This window comes from Chrysochloris asiatica, unplaced genomic scaffold (assembly GCF_000296735.1).
Source record: "Chrysochloris asiatica unplaced genomic scaffold, ChrAsi1.0 scaffold00020, whole genome shotgun sequence".
Taxonomy (NCBI): domain Eukaryota; kingdom Metazoa; phylum Chordata; class Mammalia; order Afrosoricida; family Chrysochloridae; genus Chrysochloris; species Chrysochloris asiatica.
The window spans coordinates 11,856,583-11,867,336 of record NW_006408538.1 but is presented as its reverse complement, the minus strand read 5'-3'; positions in this window follow the sequence as shown (position 1 = coordinate 11,867,336).

The following is a 10,754-nucleotide window of genomic DNA, read 5'->3' as shown; positions in this document are numbered from 1 at the left end:
ATAGCAATCCTGTATAGGGTTTCTGAGGAGCCGCTGGTGACTTTGAACCACCTACCTTGTGGTTCAAAATGACCCACAGTGCCACACCAGGAAGCCCCACAGATTGATTAGGGATGGTGAAAGAATATAGCCCTGGTACACACCTTTCCTGATTTTAAACCATTCAGTATCCCTTTGTTCTGTTCTAACAACTGCCTCTTGGCCTATGAACAAACTAGCCAATAAATAAGGCAGAAGAGAACTGTCCCATAGGGTTTCCTAGATGGAAATATTTACAGAGCAGATCACCAGAATTGCCCCCAGAGGAGCCTTTGGTGGGTTTCAACCACTGATATTTTGGTTAGCCGCAGAACAGTTCATCACTGAGCCACCGGGGCTCCTTGGTTACTGTTGTGTGCTGCAGAGTCAGTGCTGACTATTATAGAGACGTGTATGGAGGTTCTGAGTCTGTGAGTCCATGGGAGCAGAAAGCCTAGGCATTTGAACTGCCGACCTTGAAGTTAACACCACCACACAACACCAGGGCTCCAGGGCTCCTTCAGTTATCAGCTTACTGACTAGAACTTTTGATCAGGCTTAAAACTCAATAATCCTAGTGTCACAGACACTTGCACACATACATTGTTTTTTCTTTTTTAAATAATTGCTGTAGTAATAAGACTTCAAACCCTCACACTTCTAAAAGGAGCTTTCTCCCTGGCTTCAAGTTACATCTTTCAGCTTGATTTGGTAGATGGAATTCTGTAATCCCTTTCACTCCTTGACTGAATTCAAATATTCTATTTACTGCCTGATTGAATTTGGAATTCTTCCCACATACTTTCTTTGTCTGGTTATAGGGCACAATACTAAAATCATTCTAGTGGCATGAATGACTTTTTACCACCAAATTGCATGTTTTCTGTGCGTTTTTGCCCCAAATATCTATGTACTGGGCATGCTGTTTGGCAATATGAATGCTTAGGAATGACTTGAAATTAGTACATGCTTTGTATCATAATTACAGCAAGTAGGAAGTTTTGGTTTTAAAAAAGTTCACTATGTTCATTTGACTTCTCATTTTAATACCTATCTAGAAAGCAACCAAAAACCAAACCCACCTTTCTATCAACTAATGACATTTGAAACAGTGCCATTTGCAAGCTGAGCCTATAACTGTGGCTGGTAAGGTTGGCTCACCATTGCTCCCGTTCTCCCTATAGAATAGTTCCCTGATGGATCTCTGTGGAATTGTTTCCATAGAGATGCTGAGGACTAAGGACGCCCAGCTGCTTCAGCATTTTTTTTTTTTTTTAACCTCTCTCTTTGTCTTCCTTTTGGTTATTTCATTGCTTTTCTAGTAGCATAGAGATGAGAAACCCCTGGAGAGGATCTTGTTAAAAGCCATATTAAGAGAAAAGATGAAATATGAGCAGGAAATAGAAGTACCCACACCACCAAGAAGAAAACAAGACAACGAACACATGATCATGTATTAATTACACTATCAGGAAAAAGAAGAGAGGAATATTCCCTACAGAATCTATGAAATGGAGAGAAATTGAAAGAGAATGTGTTCCTACTAGGGAGGGAAGGCACTTAAGATGGGGGCTTGTTCACATACCCCCAATGACATTGTAAAAATGGATTATCAGTGAGTACAAAACAACATAAAATCATTAATTGATTATAAACACAATGACACCACAATATCTCAGAGTAAATAAATTCAGCTTACATGAAGAAACAAGATAGAGTGCCTCACACAAGGGACCAAAATACAGAGTCAGAAATAGAATCAAAACTACTTGATAAGGAATTTCAAAGAATGCTACATAAGTACCTTTGATGAATTGAGAGAAAGATCGACGGAAGCAAGGAAAACTTCAGGAAATAATACAAGAACAAACTGACAAAGTAAATGAAGAATTGGAAACCACACACAAACAGAAATTAGAAAGCCAGAAGATGAACAGTAAGACTTCAGAACTAGATAATACATTGAAATGGCAAAGTAGAACTGAATCAATGGAAGGTTTAATCAATGAGTTTGAAGACCGATCTCTCAACACTCATCTTTGAGAGGAACACTCTGAAAAAAAGGATAAAAAAATCCAATGAAAGCCTAAGATTAATGTGAAACACCATCAAAAGGAGTAACTTATGTGTGATTGGAATTCCAAAACAGGAAGAGACAAATAAAACATAGAGAAAATTGCCAAAGAGTTGCCTGAAGAAAACTTCCCTAATACCATGAAAGATGAGAAAATAGCCATTCAAGAAGTTAAATGAACTCCAAACAGAGTAAACCCCCAAAAGAAAATCACCAAGACATATTATAGTAGAACTTTTCGAAATCAAAGGCAAGGAAAAACTCCTGAAAGCAACTCAGAAAAAATGAAAAGTTGCCTACAAAGGAGAACTAATGAAACTAAGCTCTAATTTCTCAGCAGAAACCATGCAGGTAAGAAGACAACGGGATATCGATAAAACTGCAAGACAGAAAACTGGCCAACCAAGAATCATGTGCTCAACAAAACTGTCCTTCAAACATGGCAGCAAAATTAGGACAGTTCTTTGTTGTTAGGTGCCATCGAGTCGGTACTGACTCATCGCAACCCTATGTACAACAGTAGAGACAGAAATTACAAAGGATTTGCAAAAACCAGACCAACCTTACAAAAAACAGTACAGGCAGTTCTTTGGACAGAGAACCAACAACCAGACACTAACATACATGACAGCATCACCCAGAACTCAACCCAGATTTAGAAGTAATCAAAAAAATAGGGAATCAGAGATAACCACTTTGGAACAACAACAACAACAAAAAAGGTTGAGAAAATAATGTAGCTACAAATTTTCCAAATAAAGGGAAAACCAAGTCGATTTCAAAAATATATATATAACTGTAACCTTAAAACTAGGCCAAGCTAACAGTAGCTCTAGTCCAACCTCTACCCCTAACATTACCCCTAGTCCTAACCATAACCATAACACTAAATGAGGAGTCCTGGTGTGGTGCTGTGGGTTAATGCACTGGACTGCAAGGTCGGTTTCAACTGCAAAGTCGGTGGCTCAAGCTCACCAGCCGCTTCTTGGAAACCCTATACAGGATTGCTGTGGGTTGGAACTAACTCCACCGCACTTAAAAACAACACTAAATAAAGTCCTAGGCCTTAGCGTAGTGGTTACAAATCAGGCTTCGAGCAGTTCGAAACTATCAGCTGTTCCACAGGAGAAAGATGAGGCTTTCTGCTCCCGTAAAGATTTACAGCCTCGGAAATCCTGTTCAGGGTCGCTGTGAATGGGAACCGACTCCACGGCACATAACAACAACAACAACAGCAGCAGGCCTTATCTTAGACCCAGCCATTGTCCTTACTCTTACCTGTCTACCAATCCCTCAGCCACCTACCTTCCCTACCCACCCCCTCAAAAAGCCAAAACAAAAAACAACCTCCGCCAAAACCTGGATTATCATAATCTTTTTGCCTGTATGAAAAGCATATAAACTAGAAACAGAACAAAACTCAAAAAATTTCTAGGTGTGTGTTTAATTTAGGTAGTTAAAGTTTTGTCAACATTAAATCTTTCTTACTAAGGTTTAGGGAAATGTTTCTTCTTTGATATATATGCGTGTATATTAGATATAATTCAAAATGGTTCTTTCAAGTTGAGACTTAGTTACATAAATCACATTCTTGATGCTTTTCTATTTCCTTAGTTCACCTAAATTCAGTCTAGACTATGGAAACCAAAAGGCATCATTCAATTTTAATGATTAGCATACTAAGTAAACAAATGGCAACTCTAAAGGAAGAAAGCATGCTTTCTCTAAATTTTCAAATATAATTAAAAGTATTGGAATTCTTTCTGATCAGGGAAAACAGCTATAAATGATAGTTACTAAAAGGATTTAAATCAAATTATTGTACTGCTTTTAGTGTATCATAAACCCATTGCCACTGTGTTAATGCTGATTCATGGAGACCCTATACAAAGTTTCAGACACTGGAAATCTTTATGGGTGCAGACAGCCTCATCTTTCTTCCAAGGAGTGGCTGGTGGGGGGTTTGACCTACTGACCTTATAGTTAGCAGCCTTGCAGTTAGGAGTTCAATGTCTAACCTACAGTTCCACCAAGGACTTCTGTTAGTATGTCTCATAGACACGATATAATTTAGAAAAACAGCATAGGTGAATAATAGAGTAATGGAATTTTTTAAGTTTGTGAGTTAGAGATAAATATATGTATGTGTTGTTGTTGTTGTTGTTGTTAGGTCCCATTGAGTCGGTACCGACCCATAGCAACCTTATGCACAGCGGAACGAAACACTGTCCGATCCTGGGCCAACCTCACTACTGTTGCCATGCTTGAGTCCATCGATGCTGCCACTTGGCCAATCCATCTCATTGGGGTCTTCCTCTTTTTCTCTGACCCCTCCACCTTACTAAACATGATATCCTTCTCCAGCAACTGGTCCCTCCTAACAATATATCTGAAGTATGAGAGTCGAAGTTTGGCCATCTTGACCTCCAGGGAGCACTCTGGCTGCACTTCTTCCAACACAGATCTATTGGTTCTTTTGGCAGCCCAGGGCACTTTCAATATTCCCCTCCAACACCACAACTCAAAAGTATCAATTCTTCACTGTCCAGCTTTCACATGCATATGAGGTTATTGAAAATACCATGGCTTAGGTCAGGTGCACCTTAGTTCTCAAGCTAACATCTTTATTCTCCAACACTTTAAAAAAAGGTTTTGTGCAGCAGATTTTCCTAATGCAATACATCGTTTGATTTCTTGACTGCTGCTTCCATGAGTGTTGATAGTTGATCCAAGAAGAATGAAGCCCTTGACAACTTCAATCTTTTCTTCGTTGATAAGAATGTTGTTTATTGGTCCAGTAGTGAGGATTTTTGTTTTCTTTACATTGAGATGCAATCCATACTGAAGGCTGTGCTCTTTGATTTTCATCAGTAAATGTTTTAAGTCCTCTTCACTTATGAGGCTATTGAAAATACCAGGCGCACCTAGTCCTCAAAGTGATATCTTTGCTGAAGAGGTATAAATTAAGTTATTTGGGTCATTAGGATACCAGGATGCCAGAAGTTTTGCCTGCACCCTTAATGGATACAGAAAAATGTTATCCATTTAGTCATCCCTGAAGAATTTAGTCATCCCTGAAGAAATGAAATCAAAATTAATTTTAAGGAGAGTAAGAAAGATCCTCAGAAATGAATTTCACAGTAGATCCTCAGGGTGGAGGGGTATGACTCACTTATTTCTGAACCTCCCAACTCTTCCTGGGGCCTAGGAGGTGATGATGTTGTTGTGAAGTGCTGTTGAGTCGGTTCTGACCCACAGCAAACCTGTATAAGGTTTCTGAGGAGTGGCTGGTGAGCTTGAACCGCCAACCTTGCAGTTCAAGCAGCTTTGTAGTTTTGCGCATTAACCTCACAGCGCCACACCAGGAAGAGTCTGACTTCATGCTTCTTACAGTCTGGTTAGAATAATCCAACAAAAATGAAAACTAACAATTTTCATCTAGTAGATTAGCAATGATGGGACCGTCTCATGTGTAAATTTGTTCACTCTTTCGGAAAATAAATTTAATCAAGTACAGGGTAAAATGGGAGTGCTTTAGATCTGTAGGATAAGTACTGGACTGAGAACCACAAGGTCGGTGGTTCAAATCCACCAGTTGCTCCATGAGAGAAAGTTGGGACTTTCTGCTTCTGCAAAGATTTACCACCTCAGAAATCTTATACAAGGTTGCAATGGACTCAACGACTGACATTTAACAACAACAAGAAGTAAGGTAAAATACAGGAGCCCTGGTGACACAGTGGTGAAAGCGCTTGGCTGCTAACTGAAAGGTTGATGGTTCAAAAGCACCAGCTGCTCTGTGGGAGAAAGATGTGACAATCTGATTTACAGTCTCAGTAGCCCTGGGACTGTGGAACGGTTCTACTTTGTCCTATTGTGTTGTTGTTTTTGTTGTTAAGTGCCATCAAGTCAGTTCCAACCCGTAGTAACCCTGTATAGGGTTTCTGAGCAGCGACTGGTGAGGTTGAACCGCCTATAGGGTCTCTATAAGATGGAATTGAGTTGATGACCGTGGGTTTTCTTTAGTTTTTTTAATAAGGTAAAATATCTATACATTTTGATCCAGGGGGTTTACTTTTAGGAATTATCATTTTAAAAAATGTTTTTTCTTGTTGAGCATATACACAGCAGGACACACAGCTATTGAGCCGATTCTGCATGTCCCATTTCGTGGCATGGAATATGTTTTTCGAATTGTGCAGCCATTCTCACCAACAGAAACTCACTGTCCCGTAGGCTCCTACCTAATCTTCCCAGTGGCTGCTGTCAGTTCCATCCCAAAGAGCACATCGCTCAAGGCAGTCATTCTTTACAAGCTAAGTTCAACTGATGTTTAGTTCTGAGAAGACTTCAGGGGGTAATTTTGATTTAAGGTTTAAAGATGATCTCAGAGTAATCGTTTCAGGGCTCACCCAGTCTCCATGGCTCCAGATAATCTGGATTCCATGAGAATTTTAAATTCTGTTCTGTTTATTTTCCCTCTTTTGGTCAGGAATCTTTGAAACTTTAATCAAAATGTTCAGTTATGGTAGATGGGCACCATCCAGTGCTCCTGGTCTCATGACCAAGAAGGTAGTTGTTCATGAAGGCAATGAGCCTTCCATATCCTCCTCTTCCTCCTGAGTCTCCTTCTTCCTATGTTGCTCCAGAAGAGAACCCAAGGTACCTCAACTAAGACAAGTCAGAGGCCAATTGGGCTCTTGCTGCTCTGCTCTGACTCTGCACTTGGACACAACTTACTCCCTTCCTCACAAAGGATGCAGTTTCCATAGTCCCTTTTGATGCAGATCAGGAGACTGAGGTCTCATGGTACAGGGTTTAGTTGGTGCCTGTGATGGTTACTTTTATGTATCAACTTGGCAAGAATGTAGGGCCCAGTCATTTAAGCAGACACTAATCAAGGCATGATAGAAAAAGTCTCTTGTAGAGGGGTTTACTATCTACTATCAGTTGACTTGAAGTAAAGGGAATTGTCCTCAATCATATGGATGGGCTTCATCTACTAAGCTGAAGGCTCTAAGAGCAAAATTGAAATTTGCCAGAGACAAAGAGTTGTTTTTGTTTTCTTAAATGAACTAAATTTCATTGCAAAATTGTAACATTTAACACAAGAGAAAACAATTATTTCAAATGATGTTATAACATAGTCCTTTGACAATGGAACAATTGTTGTTGTTGTTAAGTCCTGTCAAATCGGTTCCAACTCATAGTGAGCCTGTATAGGGTTTCTGAAGAGTAGCTGGTGGGTTTGAACTGCCGACCTTGAGGCTCAAACTGACCTTGTGGTCCAGTGAACTATCCCGCAGCACCACATCAGGACTTCAAAGAGAGATAGTGGAATACATTTTTGGACTCCTTTGAAATTTTCTGTTCAGCTCTTTTATTTCATCATTTCTTTCTTTTTTTTTTTTAAAAAAAATTAATTTTTAAAACTGTATTATGCAAGGCAGTCTTCAAAAACATATCTGAATATCATAATTCACTATTACAGAGGTCATGTTATTAGAGAAAATGAAATTAAGATGAAATAAGAGGTCAGACTGTCTTGTATTGAATATATCATAGCAACACAGAAGATACAGCCATAACAACTTGACCTTCAAGTTTAAAACAAAAATAATGCATAAGCTATTTTTTTTATGAGAAAATAAATATACATTATTTCCCTTCCAGTACATGGGAAAAAAAGACCAAAAAAAGAAAGCAATTTGCATTTTTATCCCCTGCCTTCTTCTCTTTTCCTTCCTTTCTTTTAACTGTCTTTCCCGTCACCCAAGTTAGCATGTGTTTATCCTCCCACCCCCAGTAACCATCATAGAAAGAAAACCTTTTATTGACTTTTTACAGCAGTGGTTTCATATAATATTCGTTCATTTGTGATAGACTGCTTTCACCTAGCATAATTAATGTCCTCCAATTTCCTCCATGTTTTGCAGATTTATCATTATTCTTCAATGCTGTATAATATTCCAATATGTGTCTGTACCAAAGTTTGTTCAATGATTCCTTTTCTGATGGGTGTCTAAGCCATCTCCATCTTATTGTTATTGCTGCAATGACCATGGATGTGCATGTATCTATTTGTGTTATGGCTCTTCTTTCTTGAGGATATATTCCAAGTAGAGTGATTGCTGGATCATATGTTATTTCTATTTCCAACCTTCTGAGAAAGTGCCATACTGTTTTCCACAGTGGTTCCACCATTTTACAGTTCCACCAGCAGTGTAGGCGGGTCCTAGACTCTCCACACCTTTGCCAGCATTTGTTGTTTTCTGTTTTTTTTTGAACTTTGCTATTAAAGTTGGGGTAAGATGAAATCTCATTGTTATGTTGATTTCATCTCTCTAATGACTAGTGATTGTGAGCATTTCTTCATGTTTGTTGGCTGCCTGAATGTTTCCTTTTCATGCGAAGTTGATTAGTTTTTCCATGTCCTTAAAGAATATTGTTGGAACTTGGATTGGGATTGCATTATATCTATAGATTTCTTTGGGTAGTGTTAACATTTTCACATTTATATGTCATCCTATTCATGAGCATGATACAGTCTTCCATTTTTGTAGGTGTCTTTTAGTTTCTTGAAGCAATGTTTTGTAGTTTTCTTTGTATAGGTCTTTTGCTTCTCTGGTTAAATTTATTCCTATGAATTTCATTTCGTGGCTGGCTATTGCAAATGGTTATGAATCAGGCTGCAAACCTCAAGGTCCGCAGTTCAAAACTACCTGCTGTTCCACAGGAGAAAGATGAGGCTTTCTGCTCTGTAAAGATTTGCAGCCTCGGAAATGCTGTACAGGGTCGCTATGAGTCAGAACTGATCCCACGGCACATAACAACAACAACAAACTGCAAATGGAATTGTTTTCCAATTTCCTTTCCATAACTCTTCTTATCAGCATAAAGGAATTCAACTGATTTTTGAATGTTGAACTTCAATTCAGTCTCAAGGAGACTATCAAAAATTGCCAATGCTGACTATATTTCAAATTGTCACAGCAGGGTATTGGGGAAAGTTTTCAATGAGCAATAATGGTACCTCGGATAAACCTTCCTGACTGCGATGTTGCCACTTCACAAAGTTGTATGGTGATCTTGTACCATGCCACTTTGCTGAATCTTTCAATGAGTTCCAATAATTTTCTTGCTGAGTCTTTGGGATTTTCTAAGTATAGGATTATGTCATCTGCAAATAGAGAGTTTTACTTCTTTGTCAATTTGGATGCCTTTAATTTCCTTTTCCTTGTCTTATAGCTGTGGCTAAGACTTCCAGCACAATATTGAATAGGAGTGATGATACAGAACATCCTTGTCTGGTTGCTTTTCACAAAGGAAATGGTTTCAGTTTCTCTCTATTGAGAGTGATGTTGGCTGTTGGTTTTGTATTTTGCTGTTGTTGTTGTCGTGAAGTGCCGTCGAGTCGGTTCCAACCCATAGCGTCTCTATACAGGGTTTCCGAGGAGCAGCTGGTGAGCTTGAACCACTGACTTTGCAGTTCAGATGACTTTGCAGTCTGACGCATTAACCCACAGTGCTACAAAATATGCCCTTAATTATGTTGAGGAATTTCCCTTATATTCCTATTTTGTTTAGTGCTTTTATCAGGAGAATGGGTATTGGATTTTGTCAAATGCCTTTTCTGCATAGATATGATCATTTGATTTTTTTCATTCGTTTTATTTATGTGGTGGATTATTGATTCTTTTTCTTATATTAAACCATCCCTGCATACCTGTATGAATCCCACTTGATCATGGTGTATTATTTTTTTGATATGTTGTTGGATTCTGTTGGCTAAGATTTTGTTGAGAACTTTTGCATTTGTATTCTTGAGGGATACTGATCTATAATTTTCTTTTTTAGTGATGTTTTTACCTGATTAAAAGTATCATTTAAAAATAATCAGAGAGGCAGATCAAGATTTATATTCAAAGGGCTTGACCATTACACTACTTTGATGAGTGAAAAATTAGAAATATATTATCTAAAGTGGAAATAAAAAATTATAGCATATATATGAGTCTATTGTAAATCTTTTAACAACAGATTTTGAAGCATTTTTTTGTACCCTTGGGAAATACTCATGCTGTACACTTAAGGTGGAAATTTCTGATAAAAAATTATATATCTAAAATATTAATGATGTTATTACTGTTTTGTGTGATTATGTTTCTCTTTTATTTTCCAAACTTTTTATATTAAGCATTTCTATAATTAGAAAAGTTATAGTATGTATTATACTTATAAATTATAATAATTTTAAATTATACATTATTGGGAAAGTATCAGCTTACCTATAGCTTTCCTAGGACTTTTCATGCACTTCATTAATACCATTGCCTAAGCTAGTTTTGGCTACTCTAAGAAAGGATATGATCATGTTAAGTTACAGGTACACTATGGAAACGCAATACAAAATTGAAAAAGTATTCTGTTTTTCAGTATTTTGAAATAAATTCAATTTAGAAGCTGAAAAGTATTAGAGGATCACCTATCTTTAAATGTGGGTGTGTTAGAGATAATTGCTTGACTTTGTAGCTGGGAACTGCTAATTGCTTCGGTACACCAAGTAAAACATTAACTTTCTTTCTTTTTTTTTTTTTAACAAGTAGAAGGAAAGCAGACTACCAGCAATTTTGAGAGCCTGCAGAAACAGCTTGCAAGTAAA